This window comes from Phodopus roborovskii, unplaced genomic scaffold (genome assembly GCF_943737965.1).
Source record: "Phodopus roborovskii unplaced genomic scaffold, PHOROB, whole genome shotgun sequence".
In the NCBI taxonomy this organism is placed as follows: domain Eukaryota; kingdom Metazoa; phylum Chordata; class Mammalia; order Rodentia; family Cricetidae; genus Phodopus; species Phodopus roborovskii.
Window position 1 is genome coordinate 45,848,197 of NW_026126407.1, and position 19,985 is coordinate 45,868,181.

Genomic DNA, 19,985 nt, shown 5'->3' on the forward strand with positions numbered 1-19,985 from the left:
ACACATGTGATACATGTGATAAAAATGTAAAAGAAAGGAAAATTTGAAATTCTCTATGTTCTAGAGGACACATGACTAGTCATAAAAGGATGGTGTCAGAAACATGGAAAGTAAAGCCATTGTAGTGACAGCTCACATAAAAACAAAGACTCTGTTACTAGACTGGAACAAAGGTGATCCTCGTTATAAAGTGGCAAACACCAGAGCTGAACTGTGTTCCCACTTCAGTGATCTGTGGGAGTAGTGAACTGGTTCTTTAGCTGAGGTGACTTGACATATCTGTGAGCTAAAGCAGCTTCTAAGCCCAGTGCTGAAGGAGCAGCTTGGTCTCCTCTGACTGCAAGCAATAATACGTAGGGAGAGAGAATGAAGACACAACTGTTTGGCAAAAAGGGATCAGAACTCAGAGGATTTACAAAAGTCACTGCACTTAGCATTCATACTAAAAAGTCAAACGGGGGGGGGGGGCACGACACGACATGGATACAACAGCTCAACTTTCAATGGGCCAGGCAGCTTAGCCTCTATGAAGTTTCAAATTTCTATTTATGGTTTTTAGGTCCATGTATTATCTTCTACATATTCTCTTGTTCAACGAGCAATAAAACTAATAGGCCCAACAGTAAGAGACCAGCAACAGAAGGGGACTGTTGGAAACACTCTCTATGCGATGGAGCTATTTAGAACAAAGACTAAATAACTCAGTAACAATACTTCAAAGGGTGTTTAATTTCACTTAGTAAACTGCAAAATTACTTTTTCTTCCTCCCAGTTCTTAGGTTAAAATATCCTTGGACATCTGGTATAAGCCAAAATGTAAGAGCACTGATGTCCATCATTCTCACTGACTGTAACAGAAATATGGGACAAAATACAAAACACAATTAACTGAGGGTTTTGAAAAGTTGATGATAGTGGCAGACAGGAGCCAAACCTAAAGATGCACCCTACTGAACTAGTTATTATTCCACTTTGTAAGCATTTTTTTCTCTTAGAAAAAAACCTATGGCAGCTTTAGTATGGAAATGCAGTGATATGTACTAAACTATGAAGGAATTTGGCTTCTGATATGATAGTTGGAAAAGGAATCCTCAGAAACAGAAAGGAGGGGCTGACAAGATGGCTTATAGCAAGAGTGAGACCTAAATTTGGATCCCTAGCACCCACGCTAAGAGTCTGGGGCATGCCTCTGTAAATCCTAATTTTTGGAGGGCTAAGACAGGCAGAATCCAGGGGCTCACTGGAAGCCAGCTTGGCAGTAACAGAAAACCCCAGATTCAGTGAGAGAGTCCATCTTTTCTATTTTCAAGTCAGGGTCTCATGTAGCCCAGGCTAGCCTCTAACTTGATATGTAGTCAGACATCTTTAAACTTCTGATTTTTCCCTCTGTATCTCCCAAATGCTGGAATTACAAGTGTTCATCACTATGCCTGGTTTAGGTAGTTCTGGTAATTAAACCCAGGGCTTTGTGAATGCTTGAAACGTGTTCTTCCAAATGAACCACATTCCCAACCAGAGACCTTATCTTAAAATAAGATGAAGTGCCTAAGGAAAACATTCTGAAGTCAACCTCTGGCCTCATACAGACTGCACCCTGGCTCAGGCAAGTACACATACAACACCCACAGGGGAGAGTGGAGGGATGGTTACCAAAATCTTAAGTGAGAAAACCTGGTTTTGAAACAAAGCAACCAGGGAGAAAAAGTAATAAAACATGAAGAAAGTAAGGTTATTTCTTCTCTATCCTTTTTGTACCTTCTTTTGTCATGTTATCTTAAAAGGCAACATGGAAGTATGGGGTAATGCTGGAAAACAGCTGAGAGGAATCTCTTTCCAGTTAAAAGGTAGAGAACAATGGCCTTTGGGAAAGGGGAAATGAATGGATGGCCAGATAGACAACAGTACTCCACAGTACAAACAGCTGGAGAATAACTTAAAATTCTGTGTGTGAGCTAAGACAAATCTCATGACTCACCTATGACCTGCTTGTGCACTGGCCATAAAGCAGCACAGCAATGGCTCTGTTTAAACAAACTAGCAGTCACCAGGATGTATCATCATTAAGCCTAACAAAGGCTTTGAAAAGCAAATCAACATCAGCACCACTAAAAGAAAGAACCCAGTCTGAAAGAAACCAGGCTGAGAGATAAAACTATGAAACGAATCAGGGCAAAATAATATTCTTCAGGAAATTTAATAAAGACCTAGATTCTCAAATGTTCAAGATGTCCAGGAAACAATCCAGTATTACTCAATACAAAAGAAATATGTGACCAATTTTCAAGAGAAAAGATGATAAACAAATGGAAAGTTCTGAGATGATCCAGATGTTGAAATGGTCAAAGACTCAAAAAGTTACAATCATGTTTCATGAGATTAAAGACAAGCTGAAATAAAAAGCCCACCCTTTTTCCTTTTTTTTTTTTTTTTTTTTTTTTGGTTTTTGAGACAGGTCTCACTACATAGGTAAGACTATCTTGAACTCACCATCCTCCTGCATCAACCTCATAAATACTAGGAATACAGGCACATGCCTAGCACAAAACAAGTTCTTAGAAGAGAAACAACCGATCAATAAACAAATGTAAGTCCTAGAAATGAAGCCAGATGTGGTGGTGCATGCCTTAAATCTTATCATTCTGGAGGCAGAAGAAGGCAAATCTCCAAGTTTGGGGCCAGCCAGGGTTACATAGTGAGACCCCGTTTTAATAAACAAACAATCTGGACATGAAAAACATAGTACCTAAGACTGAAGATCACCCCTAGAAAGCAGAGGAGGACTTAATTGAATGAAGAAGTGCAGTTGAAAGAACCCTTAGAGGACAATTATGCAGGGCTACAATGCCCCATCCCATTCCTTCTTGACCAGTTAATGCCAGGGTGAAAACTGCAGGCTGAAATCACAGCTCCATGATTGCTACAACTTCAAATATTTGCTATGAGACCAGTTGGTGCAGCGCCAGCTATGTGTTGACCTGTTAAGCATAGAGATCAGTGTTTGAATATCTACATGGTCAGCTAGATTACTTAATTTTGTATTCTGTAAGAATGGTCTCCAGTTGTCAGAGCAGTCATATGTATTCAACAGTGACTTCACAGTTCAAAGCAATGCTTAGACAGAAATCTTGGGAGGTTCATCTTTGAGTTTGAGGTTAGCCTGGTCTACTGACCAAATTCCAGGACAGCCAGAGCTACTCAGAGAAACAGTCTTGGAAAAACCAAAAAATACAAAACCAACAAGCAAACAAACAAACAAACAAACAAAAGAAGTCTTGGGGGTTCTTTTTTTGAGTTCCATCTTAATGACACTATGATGGCCTACGGGGAGAGATGCATAAATATCAGACGAGTATAAAGAAAACGAAAGAACTCTTCAAGATGGCCTTTGTTGGTTTCCTCTGGCTAGTAAGAAAGTCCTGTTTCCTGAAGGGGTATCTGCTAGGACTGACCTGATGCTTTTGGTAAACTAGACCAGCATAACACTGTCTGTACTAGGAGGCGTAAAATGAGATGGAAAAACAGGTGAGGAGATGTGTCCACCTGACAACCTATGTGGATACTCTCCTGGTTCTCTTCCCCACCACTCTGTTCCTTTTGCCTTTTCATCTGACTCATGACAAGTCCAGAAAGCTAGCAGCCTTCAGTATCCCCTACAGTACTCCTTTGACGAAAGGTGCTGTCCTGGCAGATGTGACTTTCCAGTGCACTGTCAACAGTAAGCCAGTTTCTTAGTGACAGGAAGCCTTTGCCCTGGCCTCAAAAACAGACACTGATGGCAGAGAGCTACTGGAACACTCCTACCTGAGGGGTGCAGGCAGGTGTAGACAACCTGTGGAGTGAACTTGTGGCTATAGAAATCATCCAGGTCAACACTATTGGAGAAGGTTGTTGCTTTAGGCCTGAGGTGATAGAAGAGTTGCTAGTCAATACAAGTTGCGAACCCAGAACCAATCTATGCATTCTGCCACAACCACAAGGTATTAGCCATCTTGTCTGCCTCGGGTTACTGTTGTCAGTAATAGAAGAGCCTACACCAAACTGGGGTCATCACAAATCATGAACTATCATCAAACCAGCAAGGCAATCTCCACACTTTAGCAAAGGATTAGCTAGGAGGAGTAATTAGCTGAGAGCTCCAAGGGAAGTTATCTGTTCATTCCTCAGACCTCTTTGGTATTTAAGAGGAGAAAACTAATTTGATCATACCATGTTTGAGCAGGCAGCCACTGTGGAGTCTACTGCCCCTGAAACGGCCACAGTGGATGTTAAAGTCACAGCTAGTGAACAGCTCAGCAAACACACAACAACACAGTCCTGGCTGGAGGACTCAGCTACAGAACCACTGATTCAGGAGAATATACAATCAAGCTGGGGGATGATATACTATAAGAACCAATTAATCTGAATTATTTTTTTTAATTAAAGACAGCAATCATCCAGGATGACGATTCATTGGATTCATTGGATGAATTTTGGGAGTATTGGGAGACACTCAGCTCTCATGTGAATACTGGCATTACTTATCACTGCATCTGTGACCTTGTCTAAAACATCAATTCCAACAAGGATGGCCACACTGACATCAATAAATTCCTCAAGACACTGTCTGGAGCAGACCTGTTCAGAGGGAAATGCCTCAGTTTATCCACGATTTACAGAAGGCCACAGGTGCAGCATCTAGGCCCACTATAAGAGAATTTGGTACTGTGCAGACAAGGTAAGCTTACTGCTCCTAAGACTTGTAGAATTTTATGCTCAGACCTTGCCTATCAACACGCAAGAAGTCCTTTGACCTCCACAAGTGCACCATGGTGGCACACACATACAATAAATAATAATTAACTGTAGATTTCTTTTTTAAAAATGGGGAGGAGAGAAGAATCAATGAAAGACATGTTTATAGCTTAAAGAAACCAGTAAGAATGAAATAAATTGTGATATTGCACAATGTCTATAAGAATCTTCTGTAAATATACTGACACAAAGGCTAAAGGTAAAAGGACAGAATGCGAGCACTAGAGAAAAAAGAGTGTAAGTGACTATATTAATACCTGAAGTACATGCTAAGCAAGATAAATGTTGAGTCTATTCATCAAGAACACAAGCAGTCATAAATACACCAGCTCGCATGGAAAAGCCAGCAGACCTTAAGCAGAAGTAGATCATTCCACAGTAACACTTAAAGACCTTACCATTTTCAACCAGTAAAGTAACATAGGGACATTAGCAACCAACATGATGGAGTAGTCCACACAACTACAAAACAAGAGTTCTTTTTGGTCATGGGTCTTGGGAGTTTTGTTTGTTGAGACAGGCAGGGTCTCATGCAACCCATGCTGGCTTCAAATTCACTGTGCAGAAGAGGATACCCTTGAATTCCAGATCCTTCTATTATCTCTACTTCCCAAGTGCTGCGATTATGTGTACCACCATGCCCCACAGAACCTAAGTTCTTATCACATGGGTACAGACTCACCAACACAGATCCCTCTCTGAGTCAGAAACTAACATATATGTTCTACAGCCAAAACAGAATTGTTAGACATTGGTAACAATGGGCTGGAGAGATGGCTCAGTGATTAAGAGCACTGGCTGCTCTTCCAGAAAACCTTAGTTCAATTCCCAGCAACCACATGGTGGCTCATAATCATCTATAGTGGGATCGGAAGCTGTCTCTGGCATGCATGCAGACAGAGCACTCGTACACTTAAAATAAAATAAACAAATAAATAAATATTTATAGGCATACAGATATACAATTATACCTGATTCTATGTAGACTTTATCTCTTTGTAAGAAAAAAATTATGCCAAGCCCTCACAGTTGCTTTCAGAAAACAAGCAAGAAACCTTCCCAATTCAATTTCCAAGGCTAGCATTATAGCAACAACACAAAGCAAATGTTTTAACTATAGATAATACCTCCCAAACACTGATTCAAAGAGAAAATAAAAACCTTGCCAGACATACAGAAGCTGAGAGGACGTACTACCATAAATCTACACCACTACAAACACTAAACTGAAGGAAAATAACAAATGTACGACTCCACAAATGAGTGCAAAGCATAGTAAGTAGTTAACGATGTAAGCACATATACAAGGTGTTTTGAAGCATCATCATTCAAGGTGTTTTAAATCATCACCTAGAGACTACAGGGGTAGTTAGGCAGTCAAGAGCACTGACTGGTCTTGAGAAGGACTCCAGTTTGGCCATTACTTCGGCAGCTTACAACTGCTGAGTTGCCTGTAACTCCAGTTCCAGAGGATCTGACACCCTCTTCTGTTCTCCATGGGCACTGGATCACATACATGTATGGATAACATACATGCAGACAAACACTAGTTACCATAAAACAAAAATAAATCAGTATCTAATCTCCTTAGAGAGCATAATTACATGGTATCAGGAAAAAAATAAAAAGCCTTCCAGAAATCCCCTGCCTCATAAATGCAATGACGACACTGGCAAGACTCTCAAAATAAACTTCAGTACTAGCAGATCAGCCAGAGGCTTGCATCACTACATTACTTCTTTCTTATCAGAACAGCTGGGCCAATGGGCGTAGTGGCACTTGTCTCATGCCCTTATCTGCCTCTTCTCACTCATTGCCGTCAAGGCTGTGGTAACAGGTGTGAACCACAAGACATGACTCCTCTCTAGGCCCTACTTGCAGAATTGGCATTATTTAACCTATCTGGAAGTTCTTTGGAAAATGCCATCCATGAAGCTTCTTCCATGTCTTTCCTGAGATCTCTCCTATGTGAGCAGCTTTTTTTCTCGAGACATTTGTCAAAAATAAGCAGAAGCTAAAAGTACAACTCAGTGACAGAACATTTGCCTCACACGTGTGAAGTCTTAGGTTCGGAAATAAAAATGTAAGTTGTTTAACACTGCACCTGCTGAAGACAGTGAACCATTTAGGTCAAATAAGAAGCCCGTTCCTTGGCATGGTATGGTGGTGCACATCTGTAATCCCTGCATTCAACTATGTGAGGCAGGATGGCATTGAGTTTGAGGCTTGCTTGGACTTGCACAACCAGACTGTCTTCAAACAATAAAAACAAAACATAACCACAACAAAAGCAAATTAACTATCCAGTAAACCTAACTCTGTGTGGGATTCTAAAATGCCAAACACAGTGCACACCCAGGACTGTGCAGACACTCAGCAAAAGTCAAAGTTGTAAGCTCCTATATCTGACTGGTATTAAGGCTCAAAGAAAGTATAAGGTTGTAGCACAATAGTAACCCAGAGCCTTTCATTAAATGAGAGGAAAAGAAAGGAAGGCTTACTGATTTCTGGTGTCCCAGAACCACCCAATTAGCAGATGTGAACTGGCCTGATCTTTAACTGTGTGGAGACAGATGCCAACAGATATCCGTAACAAGATGAACATGTCCAGCCCAGAAGGTACCACTGGTGTATCTGCATCAGCACCTTAAGACTTAGATCCTAGGCAAGAGAAGTGTGACTATCTAGCACATATTGAATAATGAGAGGGTGGGAAATTACCCTGCCCCCCTTAAAAAAAAAAAAAAAAAAAAAAAAAAAAAAAGGCCATGTTGAGGGCTGGGGAAACCGCAAGGAAGGGCTGACACCTACTGGTGACCCCGCAAACTCAACCCAGAAGGTACTTGAACTCCACTGGGACACTGGAAATCCACAAAAAGAGTTTGAGCATGAACTGGGACTGCAAATTGTACTTCCTCTATCAGCAGTTCCCTGCATGGAGCATAACAGGGAGGGAGAAGAAAGATTAAAGATCCATCCCACAGTGGCCAATGCTTTGATACGCTTTTACCTACTACTATTTCACCTCCTGAAATGTTTAAAACCTGCAACCCTGCATAAATGTCTCTAGGTGGTTTTGGCTCATTTTAAATTTTATAAGTATTTTATGAGTATTTTGTTTCTGTGCCCATGCTAATGTGTATTCTATTATTCTTGCTCTCCACAACCTGTCCTTTCCCTTTCATTTCTACTTCATTTTCTCTCTACCCGACCCTGCCCAATTCCCTCCACTTTGAGCTTTTAATTATAACACTCCATAGTTTTATCTTTAAGATCTGTAAATTCTAACAATACCACTATTTCCCCTCCATCTACCCTCCCTCTGTGATGTTTTCTGCTTGGATGATATAGTACTACCTATCCTCATTTAGACTCAGTCCCTTCTAACCCTGACCTTAGTAGGATCAAGATCTAATACACAGGTTTTTATACTTCATCAGTTACTGCAGGTAAGATAACTTTTTAAATGTCACAATATTTCCTCAGTAGACCCAAAACCACTCTCAGAAAGGTGGTGGAGGTATGTCCTGTCCTGCTCCCTGATCATATAAACTGAGGATTTATCTATTGACTACATGTCCAGCTCACTGGGCCTCAAGGTCAGAGAACTGCAAAAGCTTCAGTTCAAAAAAAAAAAAAACCCTGCTTAAAAACAAAGTAAAACGTAAAAAAGAAAATCCCATTAACAAATCTGAAACATTACAATGCTTCACCAACAAAATAGATGAAAGAAAAGACAAAATATAAGGGGCTGGAAGACAAGCAAGATCTGTGGTTCTCAACCTGTGTCTTGACCCTTTGTGGGGGTAAATTTCATATTATCCTGTATACTGGATAATTATACTGCTACTTATAACAGTAGCAAAATTAGTTATGAAGTAGCAATAAAATAATTTTATGGTTGGGCATTACCACAACATAAAGAATTTTAATTACAAGAAATATATATGTTAAAATGTCCAAAGTATACCACCAGGTGGTCGTGGTGAATACCTCTAATCCCAGCGCTCAGGGGGCAGAGGCAGGCAGATCTCTGAATTCTAAGCCAGCCGGGGCTACAGAGCAAGTTCCAAGACAGCCAGGGCTACATAGAGAAACTCTGTTTCAAAAAAAAAAAAAAAAAAAAAAAAAAAAAAATTCAAATTACACATACAAGATAGCCATAATATTCCTATATACTGCGAACAAAAGAGACACACTTTATATATGAAAACAGAACATGGAAACGATATAAAACATGAAGTAGTCAAATGAAAGATACAACACCTACATTTATAGCAGATAAAAAAGACTGTAAGACAAAATTTTACTAAAGATAAGTAAAAAATATTGATATATCTGATGGGAAAAGTAGTTTCGTGTTGTTTTCCTTTGCTTTTTGAGACATGGTTTCCCTAGGCAGCTCTGGCTGGCCTAACCTAACTAGGTAGCTCAGGATGGCTTCAAACTTGTGATGATCCTCCTGCTCTGCCTCTAGTCCTTAGGATTACAGATATGAGTCAGTGCTTGCTGGAGAAATAGTTTTACAACAGGCTTCAATACTCAATTCTTTGCGGGGTGGGGGTAATGGGGGAAGGGTCTATTATATAACTCTGACTGTCCTGGAACTCACTCTGTAGGCCAGGCTGGCCTCCAAATCACAGAGATCTTCCTGTCTCTGTCTACCAAGTGCTGGGATTAAAGGTGTGGATCACCAAGCCTGGCAGTTCCTCTATTCTTAATATTTTAATAAAATATCAAAACAGTATTTACCAGTATTTAAGAAAACAGAATCTAAATACTATAAACTGAAAAGACCTAAAAGACATATAGCAAAGTAGGTGTTTTTACTCTATCTACATTTACAGAATAAGAATCAACAACAGAAAGAAAACCGGAGAACTTGTAATCACAAAAATTAAACATACAAAGGTTAGAGCTAGGCTCAGCAGTTAGGAGTACTTGCAGTTCTTGCAAGAGGACCTAGGTTCAGCTCCCAGCACTTAGGTTCAGCTCCCAGCACTCACGTGGCAACCTACAATCATGTGCAACTCTAGTTCCAGGGAATCCAGGCCCTCTACTGGCCTCTGAGGGCACTGCACACATGTGGTACTTAATATTCATGTGGAAAAACACCTATACACATAAAAATAAATAGAATCTTTTTTTAAAAATTAAATAACCACATGGATCCATTGTCACCATAATAAAACACCTGGGGCAAATGAACTTTATAAAGAAATTTATTTACCAGGGAATGGTAATTCATGCCTGTAAATTAAGGAGGCAGAAGTAAGAGGATCACCACAAGTTCAAGGCTAGTCTAGTTTACATAGTGAGTTTCAGGCTAGCCTGGGCTATATAATTACACCCTGCCTCAAGAGAAAAAAAAAGTTTATTTAGCTCAATTTGGGAGATTCAAAAGCATAGCATTGGTGTTACAGTTTAAGTTTCAAAAGCAGGAGCACGTAAAAGAGATCACACTGGAAACAAGCCCAAGAACAAGTCAGGGCCAGCAACCTTAACAATTCACTTAGATTTGTTTGGGAAACTACATTCTCTTTCTAGGACAGAGCCTCCACAATGACCCCCTAGTACACCCTACCTTTTAAAAGTCCCACCAAACTTGGGACCAAACTCCTAACACAGGAGCCCTTGTGGGCTAACACTGAAACAGTACCCTAAACTACAGCAACAACAATAGATAAAATAAGCCATGAGGAAAATGAGAAAATACAAGATGAGTGGACATTAAAACAGTTTTGAGGAGCTCTAAGATTGTTCAGCAGGTGAAATAACTTGCTGCCAAGACTGATAATCTAACTCTGACTCCCAATAGCCCATAGTAGAAAGTGAAAAGCAAAACCCCTTTCTGGCCTCTATAGACTCCTGCACATATCCACTGCACATAAACTCATACAGGCTCATACATACACACATAAATAGGTAAATCTTTTGTAAAAGATGACCAATGACCTTTCAATAATCCCTTAACTGTAGACTGAAATACAGAGAGTGATATGAGAACTCGTCTTACTCTGAAAAGTGCTGAGCCTGCTTTCTCTGATCTACCCTAAGCTCTTTAGGAATAAAGCTGGATGCTCCCAAGGGAACATCCCTTAATGTTCTAGCTGTTACATCATAGGTAAGTAAGTAGTTGCTTGGCATAAATTTTTGGTTTTCTCGAGAAAGTAATAGCCAACAGAAAATACCAAGCAGAATGTTATTACCATCTCACTAATCTCATGATTACTGTAACTTTCATTTAAAAATGAATGAACATCTACACAGAGAAACCATGTCTCAAAACAAAACCAAACACAAAGAGTGAGCATGCCAGGTGGTGGTGCATGCCTTTAAATCCCAGCACTTGGGAAGCAGAGGCAGACAGATCTCTGTGAGTTCAAGGCCAGCCTGGTCTACACAGAAAAACACTGTCTTGAAAATAAAAACAAAACAAAACAACACCAAAAAGAACTTTAAAAAAAAAAAGAAAAGAAGACTTACTGAGGGATGACTAACTTTGGGAACAATTTTAAAGATATAAAGTACTTGGGCAGGGGTGAGAAGAGCAAAAACATATTTCACAGGATTGTTACAAGTATTTAATAAAATTGTTACTTTTCTTGTGACTATGACAAAATATCTGATAGAGCATCTTAAGAGAGGTTTGTTTTGTTCAGTTTCTGTGTCTATCATGAGAAAGAATACATGACTGTTGGGGAGGCTGGAGCTTCCAGAGTGCTTATAATGTCATAGAAAAGTAAGGTGCAGAGACCAGTCTGGGTTTGGTGGCTCATGCCTGTAATCCCAACACTTGGGAGACTGAGGCAGGAGGACTGCCATGAATCAGATCTAGTCTGGGCTACACAGAGTTCCAGGTCACCCTGAGAAACAGTGTGGAAACCCTGTCTCAGAAAAGAAAAATGTGGAGGAAGCGTAAGAGTAGCAGCAGATACAAGAAATGAAGCCCATTTAAAGGTCCTGCCCTGGGACCCACTCCTTGCAGGTCAGGCTTCACAGACCCTCACCACATAGGCAATAGGTAATCAAATACCTGAACCTCTAGGGATATTACAGCTTCAATCATAATACTATCTTTGTTGGTTTCAAACTGGCAATCCTCCTGTCTCAGTCTCTTGAGTACCAGATTACAGATGTGCATGAAGTAGTGTTTTCAAACTATTAGAATAGTGTCCAACACAAATGCCCATCAAACTTTTTAGACTATGCATGTGCACATGTGTGAACATGCTGAAGTCAACCTTAGTTCTCTTCCTCAGGAACATGTTCCTCTCCTCTGAGAAAATCTTTTATTCTAGAGCTGACCAACTAGGCTAGACTGGGTAGCACATCAAGCCCCAGGGGTCCTCATAGCTCCATCTCTCCAGCTGGTATTATAAGAAAGCACCACATGGACAGCATTTTAATATGCTTTGAAACTGAATCTAGAGCCTCATGCTTGCAAGAGAAACACTTTACTGACTGAGCCATACTTCCAACAGCCCCATTAAATTTTAAGAATTTTTTAAAACAGACTTATTTATTTTATGTATATGAGTGCTCTATCTGCATGCACAACTTCATGTGAGCCATCATGTGGTTATTGGGAATTGAACTCAGGACCTCTGGAAGAGCAGCCAGTGCTTTTAGCCACTGAGCCACCTCTCCACCCTAAATTTGAAGAATTTTCAAACTATACAGCTAAATGAGACTGACTCAATCCAACTGAGTTCCAAAGTTCTAGTTTGTTATATTTTGTTTCATAGTTACAATTATTACAAGAATGAATGTTCCACAGACTTAACTTCTATTCACCCTCCTCAAGTAAACCTGCATTCATCTGCAAGTCTCAGAGATCTATCAAGTTTTAAAGGTAGCAATTGATGCTACGGATGGCATAGGAAACCAGAAATGACATAACCACAAACTGCTGCCTAAACAGCTCATGCCATTTACCAAGAGTATGTTAGTGGCTTGTACTGAGCCCACCAAAGAAGAAAATTCTAATTGTTTCCTAAGATAAACATTCCAAGTTTACAAAGATCTTGAATCTGAAATTTTTGATGTTTGATGTTCTTTAGAGTTCTAACAAAAACACAGGTAAATACATTTACTTGATGTTGTATTCACTTGTCAGTTCTTCTGAAATGGGTTTCTAAGTGCAATAGTAGAATGCTTGCTTAGCAAATAGAAGGCCTTATGTCAGATTCCCCCACACTGTAAATAAATCCCTACGATAACAATAAAGCATTAGCCTTAAGTTCTTACATAAAGCAGGCAAAGAGATTACAGGTAATTTATCTATATAATATATATATTACATGCATTCTATATATGTATATAAACAGCATGTTATATTTATATATATAAAATGTGCGCGTGCACGCACGCACGCACACACACACGCACACAAAGTTTCAATTGTTCTTATCTAAAAGGAAAAATGACCTTACAAGTGGTTCAGTGTGAATATCTTACCAAGTATTGATTTAATTTAGCAACATTACAATAAGCTTTTAGGCTGTAACAAGAGTAAATGCAAAGATACCATTAATCAATATTTTCCTATTAAAAATTTATAACATTCAGGCTGGCAAGATGGCTCAGTTAGTAAAGTGCTTGCCATGCAAGCCTGATAACCTAAATTCAATCTGTAGAACCCACATAAAGGTGGAAAGAGAACTGACTCCATGAAGTTGTTCTCTGACCTCCACATGAGCACTGTAGCACATACATGCCCATACACAAAGGAAAAAAATAGAAATTTTGTAATATATAGCATTCTGAAATTTCCTACAAATAACCTACCAAATACTTCATTGATGGGAGATGCCATTATGTATATATGTTTCTCATACTGGTTAATAATAAAGCACTGTTGGCCAATAGGAAAGGAAGATAGGAGGGACTAGGAGACAAGGAGGAAATAGGAAGTAGTAAGGAGGAGTCAAGATGGAGAGTCTGAAGAAAGCAGTATGCTGCCGGCTCCCCGGTAAGAGAAATACATAGATCAGCACAAATGGGTTAATACTTAAGGCAGAGCTAGCTGATAAGAAAGTAGTAACTGGCCAACAGTATAATATCAAATACAGAGTCTCAGTGTATTATTTGGGGCTGGCGCAGCAGTAGGACTAGACCAGGCGGCAGGCGGAAAAACCGTACCCCTTACAGATGGCGCCCAACGTGGGGCACGAACCCACAACCCTGAGATTAAGAGTCTCATGCTCTACCGACTGAGCTAGCCGGGTACAGATATGAATACTTTGTTTTGGAATGGATTTTCATTTATTGATACAATTTAAGGTCAATGTTGTGATATGTATATTTCTCTTCTTGTTTATGTATTGTGTTTATAATAGCTCATTTAGAAATGTAATGTATAATTTAGTACAGATTTTAGATAGTTACCTATAATAGTCAAAACTTATAGTTAGGTGAGTTAGGTTTTCTAGATATGCAGAGATGTATTTGAGATAGATAAGCATTCTTCAAACCTTTCAAAGACCTACAGAATATGGCATTTAAAATGGTTTAGGGTTTTTCTCGACAATGAGACATAAATGCTCCTGGCAACACCACCTGAGTCAGAAAGGAAGATGAAGATGAACATTGAAAAAACTCGCTATGGAGTTTACTTCCAATATGGCAAGACTAGCCATTTGGACAAGATACTGCTCTTGTCTGGACTGTTTGACTTTATGCTGTATAAACTGGACATGCAGGACCCACAGAAAAGTGACTGGTGATTCAAGATGAACATTGCTACAGAGATCCTGCTTCATGGAAGAGTCTGCGAGACAGTATGCAGGACACAGAGAAAAGTGACTGACGAACTGCCAATACAAGAAGACAGTTTAAAGTTTCCTGCTTTGCTAAAGAGTCTGCCAGACACACTATGGCCTATGGGCTGAAGATGGAAGATTACAAAATAACTTCGGGTGACCAGACAATGAGATGTCTCTGTCATATCTAGAGTTTATATACTATCCTTCTGTGGTCTTTGAAGGAGTTGAAGACAGATAGTTATGGTTGTAGTTTTCCTTAGTCAGGATTAAAGATAAGTTACATATAGGACTTTAGACACACAAAGATAAAATAAATAATGGAATAGTTTCTTAAATCTTGATAAATGTTAATGGACTAAATAATGTTAACTGTGATTCTTATTTGATAACTGTTATGTGATATATTTTGCTATGTTAAGGTTAAAACCCTTCTTTTTATTTAAACAGAAAAGAGGAGATGATGGGAGATGCCATTATGTATTTATGTTTCTCATACTGGTTAATAATAAAGCACTGTTGGCCAATAGGAAAGGAAGATAGGAGGGACTAGGAGACAAGGAGGAAATAGGAAGTAGTAAGGAGGAGTCAAGATGGAGAGTCTGAAGAAAGCAGTATGCCGCCAGCTCCCCTGTAAGAGAAATACATAGATCAGCACAAATGGGTTAATACTTAAGGCAGAGCTAGCTGATAAGAAAGTAGTAACTGGCCAACAGTATAATATCAAATACAGAGTCTCAGTGTATTATTTGGGGCTGGCGCAGCAGCAGGACTAGACCAGGCAGCAGGCGGAAAAACCGTACCCCTTACAACTTCATATTTCCTACTTATTACTAAATCAGAACTCTGTTGAAACTGGATTTTGTTCTTCATCTTAATTTTCTCTCCTAAATATTTTATCTGAAAATTTATCTTCCCCCATATGCTGACAAATGGTGAAATGTCCTACATCTAACACTTCTAATATTCATTTTTTAAAAGATTTATTTATTATGTAGTGTGTTCTGCCTGCAGGGACACATACAGGCCAGAAGGGGGTGCCACATCTCATTACAGATGATTGTGAGCCACCATGTGGTTGCTGAGAATTGAACTCAGGTCCTCTGGAAGAGCAGCCAGTGCTCTTAACCTCTGAGCCATCTCTCCAGCCCCTAGTATTTATACTTGTCTCAAGTTTTAAAGTCTACCTTCACCATCAAAGTACAAATTCTATCACTATCATTTCTTTCTTGGAATGATGGGTCATCTACTATAAGAAACAGGAAAAGCTTGCTCTCTGTCAGCTGTGACATCAGAAGGCAGTTCCTAACGTCCACATGCTCAAAAGATGGTGCAGGGACTTCCAGCACATCCCTTCAACTTCTTCCTTAAGATCTCACTTAAAGAGACTTTAAGACAGACTTGAAGACTTTCTTCAGATTAAACAAAGCCTTAAAGATCTCAACAGTGCACAACAAACTTGAACCAACTGAGTTTTAAGTTGGAAACATTCCATGTGTGACAGTTAAGAGGCAGACATGGTAAGAAAAATACTTGAGTAAAGCAGATGAAAATTAGAGCTGCTTTCCATATGATCCAGTTATATACTTAGGATCTCAGTTCAAAATTAATCTTTTTTTATTGGGGTCTCATATAGCTCAGGTTAGCTTCCAACTACGTACACAAAGCTGGCCTCAAACTCATTTTTCTGCTCCTGTCTCATCATTTCACTTGGTCAGTTCAAATTTTATTTTGAAAACTGTATTAATACTTAATTTTTAAAAGGGAGAGGCATTCCACAATTTGTATGTGAAGCTCATGGGACAACTTAAGGGAGTCAGTCCTCTCCTTCAACCATGTGAGTCTTAGGGATTGAACATAGGTTATAAAGCTTGGCAGCAAGTGTCTTTACCTGCTGAGCCATCCCGCCAGCCCCAGTTCAAAGTTTCTACCTTATGAAGAAATAGTTTAAGATTAAAGACAATTGCCCATTACTGAGAGTAAGCAGAGGAGTTATTAAAATCTGTATTATATTAACTTCAACTCAACTCTAAAATGTGATAAAGGAAAAGGCTCACATACTTCTGCTATAAGGAACAAAGACAGCTCCCAGTCCCCACTATCTATGGGGAGAACACTGACTTAAGACAAGTAAAAGCAGAACTTATATCTGGGCTAATGGGGCTCCAGAGGAGGGATCAGGCAGCTCATAGTACTTTTATATGACAATTTGGTCTATTCTTGTTTTTATTTCTTGTCTAAATCCAAACTTCTCTGTACCTCAGTTTCCTCCCCTACAAGATGGCAATCAATGATGAAATCAATCTTTCAGCTGGGCAGTGTTGGCTCACACCTTTAATCCCAGCACTCAGGAAGCAGAGGCAGATAGATCTCTGTGACTTCAAGCCCAGCCTTGACTACAGAGAGAGTTCCATGACTGGCTTCATAGCTATTGAGAAACCCTTGAACCACCCCCCATCCCCACCAAAAAAATATATCAATCTTTATTAGCAGAGGGTCTTTGTAAAAAAAAAAAAAAAAATCAAGAGGATGCATGTGAAAAAATCAAAATATACATTATATTAGGAAATATTAAAAAGGCATTGTTTTAATAACTTTTAATAACTTCAGTAAGATCCACTCATTTAGCAAATATCAGATACCTACTACTCATAAATCATCAAGTGTGTTATACACTTTAATGTGTATCTGCTGGGCAAATCACAGGCAAGGCAGATTTTATTAAGTAAGAACAATATAGAAGTCGTGACATATATTAATAAATACCTTACACACCGTGTTACAATTAGAGTATTATGAATCCTAAACTATATTATATAGTTTTATTTGTATACATTTCCCCTTACAATAATTCTCTATTTACGTGAAAGAATGTGGATTAAAATGAAAATGGCCAGCCAAGCCTGACATTACATGCTGTGATCCTAACACTGAGGGGTTAGATCCTGACTTTAAGGCAATCCTGAACTACAAACAAGATTCTAACCTCAAAAAAAACCCTAAACAAATAAATAAGTGGATTCCCAGCACTGCACCAATAAATTAAGTAATAAAAAAGTAAAAGACCAGTTCTGTTCCCTAATTTAAATGACTTTTTAGTAAAGAATGTCAAAAGACCATTCCCCAAAGAGAACTTACCCTGATTTTTGCCCATCTCAGCATCCATAAAGTGTCTGTGAATATGCAATATATGGAAGAAAATATAAAATTTCAGAGAACTATTTTTAAAGATGGAGTCTCATGTCTCTTGGGCTGGCCTCCAACTCCTGATATAACTGAGGATGACTTTGAACTTCTGGGCCTCCTGCCTATCTCTTCAGTGCTTGGATTATCAGTGTGTGCCACCTCACCCAATTACGCAGTGCTTGGGTTCTGGGGATCAAATCCAGAGCTTGTGCAAGGTAACTGAGCACTTTACCACCTAAGGTATATCCCCAGCCTCAGAACTACTGAACAGTGCTTTCATACTGTTATTTACCCAATACTCAGCACAGGGTACATATGAAGCCTGGATTTCTACTCCATTTAACTAATAAGCACAGTTTGCTAAAAGGCAACTAAGAAGAGTCCACTTCTCCACTGAACTACATGGGCTACAAAGTACAATTAACTTTCTGTTCATAGCTAAAGCAAGTCAAGTCTTCACTAGGTTTGCTAAAGATGACAGAATATAAAACAGAATATAAAATAAGCAGGGAGACCTTAACAAGCAAATTAGATCACTGCTTCCTTCCTCAAATGGGCAAACTTATCCCAGACTTAATTACTGTGAGGAGAGTATCTAAGTAACTAAGGAACCAATTAGGAAAATGATTTCAAAACCCAAATGAAATAAAGCCAAGAAGAAAGCTTTTCATTTTCCAAATAATAATTAAGTTACAACAGCCCACCTGCTACATTACCTATATATTCAGTAGAGCTATACTGGAACCTACACAAACTTGAGGGAAACAATAAGCAGAGCAAAGTGCTACCTTATAGAAACTCTAGGATTCTTGGGGAAAATATTTTTTTTTTTTTTTTTTTGAGTCTGTCTCATGTAGTTCAGGATGATTGTGAGTATTGGGATTACAGGCAGTACCACTAAACCCAGGTTTGTGCATTGCTAAGGGTCAACACCAGTTCTCTGTGCATGTTAGGTAAGCACTCTATTAACTGAACTATATCCCTGAAATAAGTACTTTTAAAATAAACTGAAATATATTAGAAGAGGACAGCAAGATGGTATAGTGGGTAAAGAAGCTTGTTGCCAAGCCCGATGACCTGAGTTCAATGCCCAGGACTCACATGGTGGAGGGAGAGAACCGATTCTATCAAGCTGTTCTCATTCTCTGACATCCACACATATACGGTGTATATGCAAACACACACCCCAACACAACACACACACCAAAAAAAAAATGTAATTTAAAATTAAAAAAATATATCACAGACATGCTTTTTGTTGTTTTGGAGCAATTGTCCTATATTGGCATAACTGATCTAAACTTAACTACATAAACCAGGTTAGCCTTTAATTTTTAATCTTTCTGCCTCTGCCTTGTGAATGCTACTATTATACCTGACTAGTGTATTACAATGGGCTGGGTATGGTTGGTAACATAGGCAGGCAGATCTCTGAGTTCCAGGCCAGGTTAAGGCTATATAGTAAGTCCCTGTCTCAACCCTCCTCCAAAACAAACAAAAACAGAGGACCAAAAAAGATGTGGTGGTATGCATCCCTTTAAGTCCCAGTACTGTTGAGGTAGAGGCAGGTGGATCTCTATGAATTCCGGGCCAGTCTGGTTTTTAGTAAGACCCTGTTTCAAAAAATCAAAAACAAATAAAACAAACAAAAAAACCTAAAGTAAATAAATAAATGGGGGGGGGGCACCACATCCAAGTAAAACTACAACTGTCTTGAGAGGACAAGGCCATTCCTTACTCACTGGAAGGTAGAAATCTCACTGACACACCTCTAACATCCATCCCTGCGTTTCACTGACTTCTTATCCACTCTTCAGAAGTCATGGTTGGGCTTTTAACAAACATGGCACACATAAAACCTGTGGAATCTCATCTGATTCTGTCCTCTGTTAGGAAATGAACCCAGGGTCTTGAGCATACTAAGTAAGCACTTTACCTCTGAGCTACATTTCTAGCTCTGGTTCCTCCTCTCTATGCTACAGACAAATCTGTCATAGGCCTCTAATCAATCAGGGACTTTCCATGAAGTACAAGTTGTCTGAATTTCCTGAGGGTAAACATTAACACAAGCTTTCCTCAATTAGAGGTAAAGAATTAAAGTAGTTTTCTAGAAGACTGAAGCCAGGGAAGAGGAAGAGAGAGTAAGCCTCCCAGTGTCAAGTTGCATTCTAGTTCACACCCTAAATAATGAAGCAACTGCACTTTATGAAATACATTATGAAGCCAAAGTTGATCTGGAAG

At 39.2% G+C, this 19,985-nt stretch overlaps 1 protein-coding gene and 1 non-coding gene across 4 annotated transcripts in view; both read right to left on the reverse strand.

Annotated features, from left to right (window-relative positions):
• The window catches only part of Ubtd2 (ubiquitin domain containing 2), a 49,869-nt gene that overhangs the window by 18,490 nt on the left and 11,394 nt on the right, over nucleotides 1–19,985 (reverse strand). The window contains exon 1 of one of the 3 annotated variants that reach the window (XM_051180991.1): nucleotides 9,740–9,771. The exons of the other annotated variants lie outside the window; for them this stretch is intronic. The gene's annotated coding sequence lies outside the window, so the exon portion shown is untranslated. Of the gene's footprint in view, nucleotides 1–9,739; nucleotides 9,772–19,985 lie in introns of those variants that run through there. 3 annotated transcript variants of the gene reach the window in all.
• Trnak-cuu (transfer RNA lysine (anticodon CUU)) lies at nucleotides 13,952–14,024 on the reverse strand. The gene has a single exon. It is a non-coding gene; the product is annotated as a tRNA-Lys (tRNA).